Here is a 12,535-nt window from a genome sequence, read left to right on the forward strand (position 1 = left end):
TTGAAGGCCAGGAAGTAATTCCCAAGCGTCACAGCCCCTTTCAGGGACTGGACCCTGGCGAAATTCTTCAGGGGAGGAAAGAAGAGAGACAAGAAATGAAGCAGAGGAAGGGAGGGACCACTGAGACAGAAGAAATAATAGCTATCATTTACTCAGCACCTAATACGGGCAGGTCACTGGGCCAGGTAGCCTTGGATTCATCACTTTTCCATTTCTTTCTGGTAACAACCCTGAAAAACAGCTACTACTGTACACCCGGTGTTCCTCCCTTTTTAAAAATGTTTTAATAAAAGCAACTGAAGGTTATAACCCAGTATTTCTCAACACATACGTCCTCTTGCTTATTGACATTTTTGCTTGAATGTCTTATCAGTTGTTCATCTTCCAACCAAAACAGTGTGTTCTTCCTCTTGTAGTTCACCAGGTACCACAATGGCATCACTATGCAGCTCCACAGTCAAGGCAGGACCCTGGAACTGATCTTTTAGTAAGGATGGGATTAAATAACTAAATAATTAAATATAATTAATTCATTAATTTATGTGTGCACATATTTGTTGCAAGAAAAATGTCCCCTTAGCACAGTTTTACAAAGACCTCTCTCTATATATATATTACCATCTTCTGCACCCACCCCTGCCCAACTTTAAAGGAAAGATAAGGAACCATATATCTATATAGACCACTCCTCAACTTTACACATTCTTCAAAAAAGAATCACCTTATCTCTTGGATACTTACTTACTTGTATAGCATTTGGATTGGTAGTTAAGTCCCACTTGGGACTCCCCCCATCTGTATTGGAGTACCTAATTTGCTTTTTTTTTTTTTTTAAGATTTATTTTATTTTTATTCCAAAGTCAGATATACAGAGTGGAGGAGAGACAGAGAGGAAGATCTTCCATCTGCTGATTCACTCCCTAGGTGACCACAATAGTCAGAGCTGAGCTAATCTAAAGCCAGGAGCCAGAAACTTCCCACGTGGGTCTCCCACGTGGGTGCAGGATCCCAAGGCCATCCTCGACTGCTTTCCCAGACCACAAGCAGGGAGCTGGATGGGAAGTGGAGCTGCCGGGATTAGAACCGGCGCCCATATGGGATCCTGGCGCGTTCAAGGCGAGGACTTTAGCCTCTAGGCCACGCTGCTGGGCCCCCTAGTTTGCTTCTAATCCAACTTCCTGGTCATGTCCACTCTGTGATCAGGCCTCTTCCTGTCTCTCAAGCAGCAGAGGTTTCTTTTCATAGACTGTAAATTCCAGAAGATAATGGTAATTGGTTTCCAGCCAGGTACAATAGAAAGGCAAATTGAGTTCTGGTCTTCCAGCATAGATCTGGTTGATCCCTGGCTCTTGCAGGCATTTGGGGAGTGAATCCGTGGCTGAAAAATCTCTCCTTCTATCTATCTGGCTCTGTCTTTCTACCTTTCTAATATATATATATTATAAATTTATGTTTTTATCGGAGAGGCAGGTTTACAGAGAAAAGAGGCAAAAAGATCTTCCATGTGCTGCTTTACTCCCCCAGTGGCAGCGACGGCCAGAGCTGAGCCGATGACAAGCCAGCAGCCTCATTTGGATCTCCCACTTGGGGGCGGGGACGAGAGCACTGGAGCCATTTTCTACTGCTGTTTTTCAGACCGTGAGAAGGGAGCTCAGAAGTGGAGCAGCCTGAGCAGGAACCGATGCCTAAAGGCATGCTAGCACTTGCAGGAGAAGGATTACCAAGTGATCCGTCATTCCAGCGCCTCTACCTTTCGAATAAACTGAAAATAAATTTTAAAAAATACCATGTTATTATTATAGAAATAAAATTTGGAGAGCATTATTTTATATAGGATTTTCAACACTCCAACTAAAGATATTTTTAGCAACACTTGGAAAGCTGTTTCTAGATTCCAAGTCCTTGGAAGGGACACTAAACTGTTTATATGAAGAATGAATGCATTTTTTGACATGCAGATGAAAATGAGTAAATAACAAGTAAAATTTTGAAGAGTATAACCAGTACAACTCTGGTTAGGTAGGAATTGCTTTAAGGTCATCTCAAGTTCCCTGTTCAATTTGGAAAAGCTGCTCAAGCAGAGCTGCCCATTTCCAGAGAACTAAACAGTTTATATTTATATTAGCAGTCTTTCTTGTTGGCTAACTTATTTTAAGCCTTAGTTTTTTGCTTGTTTTTGAAATACTGCCTCAACTTTATGTGTGGGAAATCAACTTTTGAAAAACATAAATCATTGAAACTTGCCAAAATAAGCCCCAAGATTCTTCCCCATTTATTCTTGCATCCATTTGCACTTAATCAGTACAGCATATTGAGGATCTCTAGGATTTGGGGGAAGATGAGAACATCCACTCCTTTCAAGAGGCTCCCCTGGAGGATCTGTCAGTTTCACCATATTCAGTGTTATTAGTACACATTTCCCTTCCAAGTCTTACGTATAAAGCTGCTTTCACTCAAATTTGGACACTAAGATAGCTCACAAGAAACTGTATTCCATAGCCACAGGAAATGCGAAAGCAGGACTTTTCCTTTATATTTTTGCCACCTGTCAAATATTTGCTAACTATTTGAGTATCTGACACACCGAGAGTCAGGATGTGACTGTTTCTGTCATAGGGAAGGATGCAAGCGAGAAGCGAAGGACAACTCTGCCTCGTTAGCGGATTGCTTCTGTTTCCGGGAAGCATCACGCGTCTGCTGTCTTTAGCCGTTTAAGAAGTAAACCTACCAGCAACCTGTAAGACCTTCAACCCCTCCCAGCTCCCTCGGCCTGCTGGAGACCTGCTGGAAGCTGCAGCCCGCGCCAAGTCTGTGTAACCAAAGAGCAGATGAGGAAGGTTAAGAGTTAAACTAAGCAGGCCACGAGGAGGGAAGGCTGAGAGGTATGCGGACACCTGACCCGTAACCAGCCACAGGATGCTGTTCCCTTCCCCTACTCCTCCTCCTCTTCCTTTTCTGCTTTCTCCTCCTCCCTCTCCTCCCCTTCCCCCTCCTCCAGAAATCCAGCTGACAAACTACCTGGGTGGAGCCCAGCCTGAGGGCTGAAGGGAGGGGAGGAGGAAAAGCCTCCGTAAGAGGACTCCACCCTCTCTGCTCCCAGTAGAACAACAATACTGAAAAAAAAAAGTGAGAGAGAGGCTTGAGTAGTTGGGGTTGACAAGGAGGTGGGGCAGAAAAGGGTGAAGAAGGCTAAGGGAAAAGGAGGGGTGTTTGGAGTCCAACGGAGTGGCCCAGGGACAGGAGGGAAGGTAAGGAGTACATAAACAGAAAAACCCTCATTCTTAAGATACAGCTGTGCAAAGGACAAAAAAATTAGCCAAAACCAGTGCCTATCTCATAGTTAGTGCGAAGAAGATTGCCCTCCCTGGCTTGCCTTCTTGGCTTGCAGTTCAAAGGGTATATTCCACACACACCCCTACACCCCAACCCCCCAGGATTGAGCTAGCAGAAGATTTCTTGTCCCTTTGTTATGTAGAACCAATGCTAAGTTCTTCCCTTGTCCCAGAGGACGGGGCTAAAGTTACTGTCAGCAAAGGATCACTCTATTTTGGAGAGGGGAGTCTACTCAGCTGAGAGAAGGCCTGGAAACAGACTTACCTCACAAGACATACAACCTTCCGCAAATGCGCTCACACAGCGAGACAGTCACCCCACCCATTTATTTTACAGATGCACTTCTAGCAGTTACACATATTCCACAGAACTGTCAAAAGCATTGCTAATATATAGAGCTAGCTTACAGTGACATCCATGAACTCAGGCTTTAGATCCCCTTTCCAAGACTCTGGACAGGATCAGCATAGTTTTCTTAAAAAGATTCCCCAAAGTTGTATGAGCTTCGGGCCTCCCCAAACCTACATCATCCCTTAATGAGACTATGGTTTAGCAAGCACAGGCTCTATCGCAAAGAAAGCTCGCCAGAAAAGTTAATTATTACTCTCAGCTGTGAAATCTACCAAATTTAGGCTCAGTTCTTTCTGGCCATTGACAACACGCCCCCGTGTTCCCCATAGCGCCTTTCCTTGTATATATAAATAAACCAATTTATAAACATTAGTAAACAAACTGTTTGCTTGGGACACTCAGAGGCATTATTAAATGTAGTTTAGGAATGACCAATTAGCCAGAACCATGTGGTCTGCGTTTGAAATTCTCCTGGCTTAGCTCCATTGCAGACACGCTCCAGCAAGCCTGTTAACTCCTGTAAGTTTAGCTGTGCCTCCGGCTACTAACTTTAAGAGCAAAGAGCTTGACTAGATCTGTGTGCACGTGTGTGTATGTCTGTGTGTGTGTGTGTCTGTGTGTTAGGTATAGGAGATTGAGTGTGCATGGGTATTTCACGCTCCTTTTGCTCTTAGAAGCTACCACACCCATAAATTGGAGGAGGGAAGAGGTTTTATAAACAGCAAGTCAAACCAGAAAAACTGGGAGCTTCACCCTCACCTGCAGGAAAGGGATAACATCCTTAATTGATCCCCCAAATGTATTTTTCTGAATCAGGGAAGAACCCTATTTAATGTGCAAGAAGTAGACTTTAAGTCTTGTTTTCATATTAAAAAAAAATAAATAAATGAGATTGTCTAAGGAAATGTATAAATAGAACAGGAACTTCTTTATCACTGAGCTAATCCAAAGAGGCGCCAGGGCCCTGAAAGATCCCAAAGACAGGCTCCTTCTTACCCTCCTGTGTGACCACAAGCAACCTTTACCACCAAGAGCGCGGCCCTAGGGAGATGGCTGCAAAATCTTTCTGTGTCTCCTCTCCATAAAATCTGATCTGCCGTCCCAATAAAAATAAATCTCCTAAAAAAGAAAGAGGTGAGTACATATCTCCCACTGTTCGACTTTTACTCTTCTTCCCAGTTAAGTCTTATCACTTCCCTCAAGAAGTAAATGGAAGAAAGAAGGGGGAGTTTATTTTTTCACTGCTTCCTTAAGACTTCCACTAACACCTGTCGCAGTATCGTACCTTTCTTCTTTATTTCCTCTGTTCTTTCTTTGCCCAGATGACCCTGCACTGCGGTAATCTTTTCCATCAAGTCAACTCCACAAATATAGTTGGAGAAGTTTACCAGGGAGCGACAATGACAAGACATTATCTTCTGAAATCAGGTCAGCCGTGAATGGAGGATGAAGGTAGGTGGATTAGTAGTAGTAATTCATTTCCTAAGGTAAGGTAAATGGTTTGACCAAGAATGAAAGTCTAATTAGTATGGCATGAGGACACAGGAAATGCCAATTGTTTACATAATGTGAACAAGTGGAAAGAATATATCTTGAAAATAAACTTCTGGAGGCACACCATGTTAGAAAGACTAAGTCACCCAATTTCTGAATGGTGTTAAGAAGGGTGTAAAGAGGTTATTTCATTTTTAAACATGTGGCATGCACACAAACAGTGGCATAAAAAATTACTTTAAGTGTTACATAGATAAATATTTTCTAATAATGTGTATTTATTTTTATGGTTACCTTCTATTTATGGAGAATAAAATTGGCTTTCCATTTATGGTAGTGCTATTTTTGATGACATTTATTTTGGTACAACATGCCAGTTCATTTCAAGAACTATACCAAGTACATAATGGTACAGGTGGTACTCAGATATTAAGTTATGAAGTTGAAACATAAAGAATTGAACTTCAGCAAACAATGATTTTCCTCTCCGTTTGGTAAATGACACTTTGTGTAAGAGGGAGGTCCAATACCCAAAGGATAAATAAAAAAGCAAGATGGTTTCTTCTTCCTCTGCCCATGACAGAATAATTAATAGAACTTGGCATTTCCTCCCTGAGCCTACATGAATGCTTTGTACTTTTCTTTCTTGGATCTTTAAATTGAGTTAATGGTACCTCTTGTGGTTCTTATGGCAATCTGAGATAGCTGTTCCACAGCGCTCGTGACATAGTAGCACACCTTTTATATGGCATTTGATTGTAAATTCCTTGAGATCAGGAGTTTAACCATCAGTAATTTTTTTAAGACTTTTTTTTTATTGCAAAGTCAGATATACAGAGAAGAGGAGAGACAGAGAGGAAGATCTTCCATCCTCTGGTTCACTCCCCAAATGGCCACAATGGTTGCAACTGAGCCAATCCAAAGCCAGGAGCCAGGAGGTTCCTCTGGGTCTCCCACGTGGGTGCAGGGTCCCAAGGCTTTGGGCCATCCTTTACCGCCTTCCCAGGCCACAAGCAGGGAGCTAGATGGGAAGTTGAGAGCCCATATGGTGTTTGGAGGTGGAAGATTAGCCAGTTGAGACATCATACTACACACCCCCCCCACACACACACACACGTTTTAAAAAGAAATTATTTTTAATGGAAAGGCAGATTTATGGAGAGGAGATATTAGTGCTGCTACAAAAGGGCTTGATGGAGCCATTTGCTTGGCTCCCTTTCCCTTCTGTCTCTTCTCTCTTATTTTTAAAAATGCATTTTTTTTTTTTTAATTTGAAAGGAATTGTTACAGAGAAAGGGAGGGGGAAGAGACAGATCTCTCCTGTCTCAGCTCACTCCCCTAATGGTGGCGATGGCTAGGACTGGACAGGGCCGAAGCTGAGAGTTGGGCATTTCATCTGGGTCTCCCCACATGGGCTGCAGGGGCCCGAGTCCTTGGGCCTTCCTCTACTCCTTTCAAAGGCACATGTGCAGGAGCTGGATCAGAAGTAGAGCAGCTAGAATTCGAACAAGTACTCCTATGGGATGCCTTCTCATACAAGTGGCTTAACTGGCTGTACCAGTGTTGCTAAATACCTCCACTGCTCTGTCTCCGCTGTTCTGTGAGGACATGGTGTTTATCTCCTCTGAAGAATGCATCAACAAGATGCAATCCTGAAAGCAGAGAGCAGTCCATATGAGACATCAAATCTGCCAACACCCTCATCTTGGCCCTTCCAACCTCCAGAACTTCGAGAAATACATTTCTACTACTTACAAATTGCCATGGTTTGGGGGTTTTGGTATTTTGTTACAGTAGCAATGATGGACATTAACACAAAATTAGAATTTCAGTGTTTCTGGCCGGCACAGTAGCTTAATGGCTAATGTCCTTGCCTTGCAAGCACCAGGATTCCATATGGGCGCCAGTAGGTATCCCAGCTGCTCCACTTCCCTTCTAGCTCCCTGCTTGTGCCTGGGAAAGCAGTCGAGGATGGCCCAAAGCCTTGGGACCCTGTACCCACGTGGGAGACCTGGAAGAGGCTCCTGACTCCTGGCTTTGGATCAGCTCAGCTCCAGCTGTTGTGACCACTTTGGGAATGAACCAGAGGATGGAAGATCTTCCTTTCTGTCTCTCTTTCTCTCTGTAAATCTGACTTTCCAATAAAAATAAATAAATGTTTTTTAAAGCGTTAAATGTTTCAACTATTTTCATTATCACTGAAAATATTTATGTAGTGATATCAGGTATAAAAACAGTACACAAGGGCTCAGAGCAGCAACCTAGTGGCTTAAGTCCTTGCTTTGAATGTGCCGGGATCCCATATGGGCTCTGGTTCTAATCCTGGCTGCTCCACTTCCTATCCAGCTCCCTGCTTGTGGCCTGGGAAAGCAGCCGAGGACGGCCCAATGCCTTGGGACCCTGCACCTGTGTGGGAGACCTGGAAAAGTCTCTGGGCTCCTGGCTTTGGATTGGCTCAGTTCTGGGCATTGCAGCCACTTGGAGAGCGAATCATTGGATAGAAGATCTTCCTTTCTGTCTCTCCTCCTCTCTGTATATCTGACTTTCCAGTAAAGAATAAAATAAATCATAAAAAAAGGACACAAAAATGTTTACATTGTCATTTGTATTTTGTTAAACATACACAGTCAAACTTTTGCCACAGAAACAAATACATTTTAAAATATAAAAAGAGATGGACAGTAGAACAACAAGGAAAGTTTACCTAATTTTTTTGTAATAGTCATGTAGTATTTAATTGGAAAAAAACATTTGAGTTGGACACAAGATTAGACTTGTGGTTGGATGAAGCAGTATGATGAATTTTATTATATTTTTCCCATTTTCTAAATTTCTGTAGCAAATTTGTTCATTTATATAATTAGAGTAGAACAAATAGGGTGAATTGTTTGTAAAATGGCATCTTATCATAATTACTTACTTGGGTCATATCTTTTCGTTCTTTAAAGATTTATTTATTGGGCCGGGCATGATAGCCTAGTGGCTAAAGTCCTTGCCTTGTATGTGCTGGGATCCCATATGGGCGCTGGTTCGTATCCCAGTTATACCACTTCCCTTCTGACTCCCTGCCTGTGGCCTGTGAAGGCAGTCGAGGACTGCCCAAACCCTTGGGACTCTGCACCTGGGTGGGAAACCCTGAGGGGACTCCTGGCTCCTGGCTTTGGATCAGTTCCGCTCTGGCTGCTGCAGCCACTTAGGGAGTGATCCAGTGGGGGGAGGATCTTTGTCTCTCCTTCCCTCTGTAAATCTGACTTTCCAGTAAAAATGAAATCAGTCTTTTAAAAAAATGTGTCTCATTGTTCTCAAGATAAAAATAAAAATCTCTTAGTGTGCTATTCAATCAAGACCTTTAGAAACAGCTCATATTTTACTCCATCGTCTCATTTCCTCAGCCTGGATTGACCGGCTGCTTAGGACTATGCTTTACAAACTCAAGTTCATAAATGTATGCTGCATGTTTCTCCCTCCTTATGCATTTGGCAGAACCATTTTCCTCAGCAACAATAGTGACAGTTTGTAATTATGTAAGTTAAAAATGTATGTAATTATGTTTTCTCTGCTCGTGGCTCCCACTAGACCTTGTTCGGTGAAGGCTGAATCCAGGCTGGTTTTGACCATGGAAGTCATCCACTGCTTACAGCAAAGTACTTCTTCAAGAAATAGTTCTTCGGGCCGGCGGCGTGGCCTAGCGGCTAAAGTCCTCGCCTTGAACGCCCCGGGATCCCATATGGGGGCCGGTTCTAATCCCAGCAGCTCCACTTCCCATCCAGCTCCCTGCTTGTGGCCTGGGAAGGCAGTTGAGGACGGCCCAAAGCTTTGGGACCCTGCACCCGCGTGGGAGACCCGGAAGAGGTTCCTGGTTCCCGGCTTCGGATCGGTGCGCATCGGCCCGTTGCGGCTCACTTGGGGAGTGAATCATCGGATGGAAGATCTTCCTCTCTGTCTCTCCTCCTCTCTGTATATCCGGCTTTCCAATAATAATAAAATCTTAAAAAAAAAAAAAAAAGAAATAGTTCTTCACTGACTGGCTGATGGAAGAATATCCTTATTCACTTTGGAATGTAGTATTCATCTTCCATTTCCCTAATCCGCAAAATTCCTGAATTTGCTTAGATGACAAGTGGTCATAGAGGTGGGGGGAGACTAAGTAGGTTTTCTTATCTCATGAATGACAATTGGGGAAACAGCTTCTGGTTGGAATTAGTCTATATTTACATCGGCAAAACAAATATCTATGGAGTGCTTGCTGTGTGCTACCATCTCCTCTAAGTACTTTATGTATAGTAAGATATTTAGTTACTGTCACAACCACACAAGTACAAAGCCCCTATTTTTTTTTCTTAGCAAAGCCCCTATTTTATAGAGGAGAAAATGGAGGCAGAGAAGTTAAGTTGCTTTTGCATGCTCATATAATCCATCACTCTTCAGCTGCTACGATTTGATCTGGATACAATGAGCATACAATACTCAGTAAAAGAACACTAGAGGTCTGGATAAGGAATTATTTCAAAACTGTACAAGTTTCCCCAAATGGCAATTCTCTTTGAACATTCATATCTTTGACTATTCTCTGTTGGAATGAGAATGGGGAAGGTTCCTCTAGTCATGACCCAGGTAGAAGTAAAGCAAGAGGCACTTTTTCATGGTCACCAAGGGGGTTGCTTGGTGCAGAACAACTTTAGGAGCTGTCATGATGGCTCAATTGGCTAATCCTCCATCTGCAAGTGTGGTCATCCCATACAGGTGCTGGTTCATATCCTGGCTGTTCTGCTTCCCATCCAGTTCTCTGCTTGTGGCCTGGGAAAGCAGTGGAGAAGATGGCCCAAGTCTTTAGGACCCTGCATCTGTGTGGGAGACCTGAAGGGGGCTCATGGCTCCTGCGTTTGGATTGCCTCAGCTTGGGCCATTAGAGCCATTTAGGTAGTGAATTAGCCATTTGGGGCGCGAACCAACAGATGGAAGATCTTTCTCATTATTCCCATTTTAAAGCAATGAAAATGTCTGGCATTGTATAAAATAATCAAGATGGGTTTTTATTCTTACACTCAAATAACTTTGCATCACAATCTATTTTGCAAAAAAATCAAATTATAATATTTAAAATGAAATTACAAAACGTAAGATTCCTTATTCAGATTGTAAAAGCTATGACACAGTACAAAGCAAACATGAGTGTTGCTTAAAACACATTAGGAGAGAAACATAAACAAAGTAGGTGACAGGCTTATGGGAATAGTACATATTTTATGGAAAAAAAAAGTACCTCACAAAGAATTAAAATTCAAGAAAGCACTTAAAATTCCTGTATGTCAGGGCCCAGCACCGTGGCCTAGTGACTAATGTCCTTGCCTTGAACACACCAGAAACCCATATGGGCACCGGTTCTCATCCCGGCGGCCCCACTTCTTGGGAAAGCAGTTGAGGACAGCCCAAAGCCTTGGGACCCTGCACTCACTTGGGGGACCCAGAAGAGCTCCTGGCTCCTGGCTCCTGGCTTCGGATTGGTGCAGCTTAGGCCATTGTAGTCACTTGGAGAGTAAATCATTGGATGGAAGATATTCCTCTGTGTCTCTTCTCTCTCTATATATATGACTTTGCAACGAAAATAAAAATTTTAAAGATTTATTTACTTTTATTACAAAGTCAGATATACAGAGAGGAGGAGAGACAGAGAGGAAGATCTTCCGTCCGATGATTCACTCCCCAAGTGAGCCGCAACGGGCCAGTGCGCGCCGATCCGAAGCCGGGAACCAGGAACCTCTTCCGGGTCTCCCACGCGGGTGCAGGGTCCCAATGCATTGGGCCGTCCTCGACTGCTTTCCCAGGCCACAAGCAGGGAGCTGGATGGGAAGTGGAGCTGCTGGGATTAGAACCGGCGCCCATATGGGATCCCAGGGCATTCAAGGCGAGGACTTTAGCCGCTAGGCCACACAGCTGGGCCCAGCTGCTATACTTCTGATCTAGCTCCTTACTTATGGGCTGGGAAAACAGTGGAGAATGGCTCAAGTCCTTGAGCCCCTGCATGCACAAGAGAGACCTGGAAGAAGCTCCAGACTCCTGGCTTCAGATTGGCTCAGTTCCAGCAGCTGCAGCAGTTTGGGAGGTGAACCAGTGGATGGAAGATCTTCCTTTCTGTCTCTCCTTCTCTCTCTAACTCTGCCTTTCCAATAAAAATAAATAAGTCTTTAAAAAGAAAAAAGCTTAAAGGTAATGCTGATGTTGTTTATCTGAGGATTGCCCCTAAAGGACTAATGGTCTGGTTTTTTTTTTTTTTCTCTTTAGTGAGTGGAAAGATATATCTTCCAAAATAGTATTGCTCTGAAAAGGTTAGAAGCCTGCTGTTGCCTGATCTACAGAGGAAACAATTAAACAAAACAACAACAACAACAAAACATAACAAAATCCCTCTGGGGCCCTGCGCAGTAGGCTAGTGACTAAAGTCCTCGCCTTGCAAGCATTAGGTTCTGATATAGGTGCTGGTTCGTATCCTGGTCGCTCCACTTCCCATCCAGCTCCCTGCTTGTGGCCTGGGAAAGCAGTCAAGGACGGTCCAAAGCCTTGGGACCCTGCACCTGCGTGGGAGAGTTGGAGGAAGTTCCTGGCTCCTGGCTTTGGACTTGCAGTGTCCCAAGGCTTTGGGCCGTCCTCGACTGCTTTCCCAGGCCACAAGCAGGGAGCTGGATGGGAAGCAGGGCTACTGGGTTGAGAACCAGCACTCATGTGGGATCCTGGCCCTTGGTGCATAAGGATTTTTTCATTGAGCAATTGCACTGGGCCCAACTCTGGATTCTTTTTCACATCGCTAATACCTCAGTGGAAAAGCCTAATCCAATCCTCCACAGATCTGGATGGACAAGTTTTTGAGACTTGTCCTTTGGGATCTAGCATAAATTAAAGAGTCAAAACCTCTAGTGGCATTCCAAACTTCCTCTGTATTTATGACTGGTTACTATGAGTCAAAATAATTATGTATGTCAGTAAACAGGTTAGATTTTACTTTCAAAGGTTAAAATTTTTATTTTTTTATTCCTAAAAACACTCAGTTGTTTTGATCTCCATGTTCCATTGCTCAGAAAGAATTACAACCTGCTTATAGTAAAAGTGAAGGATTATTGATTTTAAGAGAAGATATTGGTGGTATGTTTATTGCTAGGCTTTTATACTGGAAACAGCCAACTTCGTTAGGAATTCCTTTCACAGAATATTTTTTTTTTTGGCATAGAAAAAAAGGGCTATTTTTATCACACCTCAAGATTTTTTTTGTACATTTGCTATTGAATGGACTCTGCTTTCTAGCATTGTAATCCAAGCTCTTGAATCAGTTTCCAGAACTCTAGCTCAGGTATGATACCTTACT

At 43.3% G+C, this 12,535-nt stretch overlaps 1 long non-coding RNA gene across 1 annotated transcript; it reads left to right on the top strand.

Annotated features, from left to right (window-relative positions):
* Positions 1-4,491: 4,491 nt before the first annotated feature.
* On the top strand, positions 4,492-11,562 carry LOC131478566 (uncharacterized). Its single transcript, XR_009244552.1, has 3 exons — positions 4,492-5,136; positions 8,571-8,702; positions 11,461-11,562. It is a non-coding gene; the product is annotated as an uncharacterized LOC131478566 (long non-coding RNA).
* The last annotated feature ends 973 nt before the right edge of the window (positions 11,563-12,535 follow it).

This window comes from Ochotona princeps, chromosome X (genome assembly GCF_030435755.1).
Source record: "Ochotona princeps isolate mOchPri1 chromosome X, mOchPri1.hap1, whole genome shotgun sequence".
Taxonomy (NCBI): Eukaryota; Metazoa; Chordata; class Mammalia; order Lagomorpha; family Ochotonidae; genus Ochotona; species Ochotona princeps.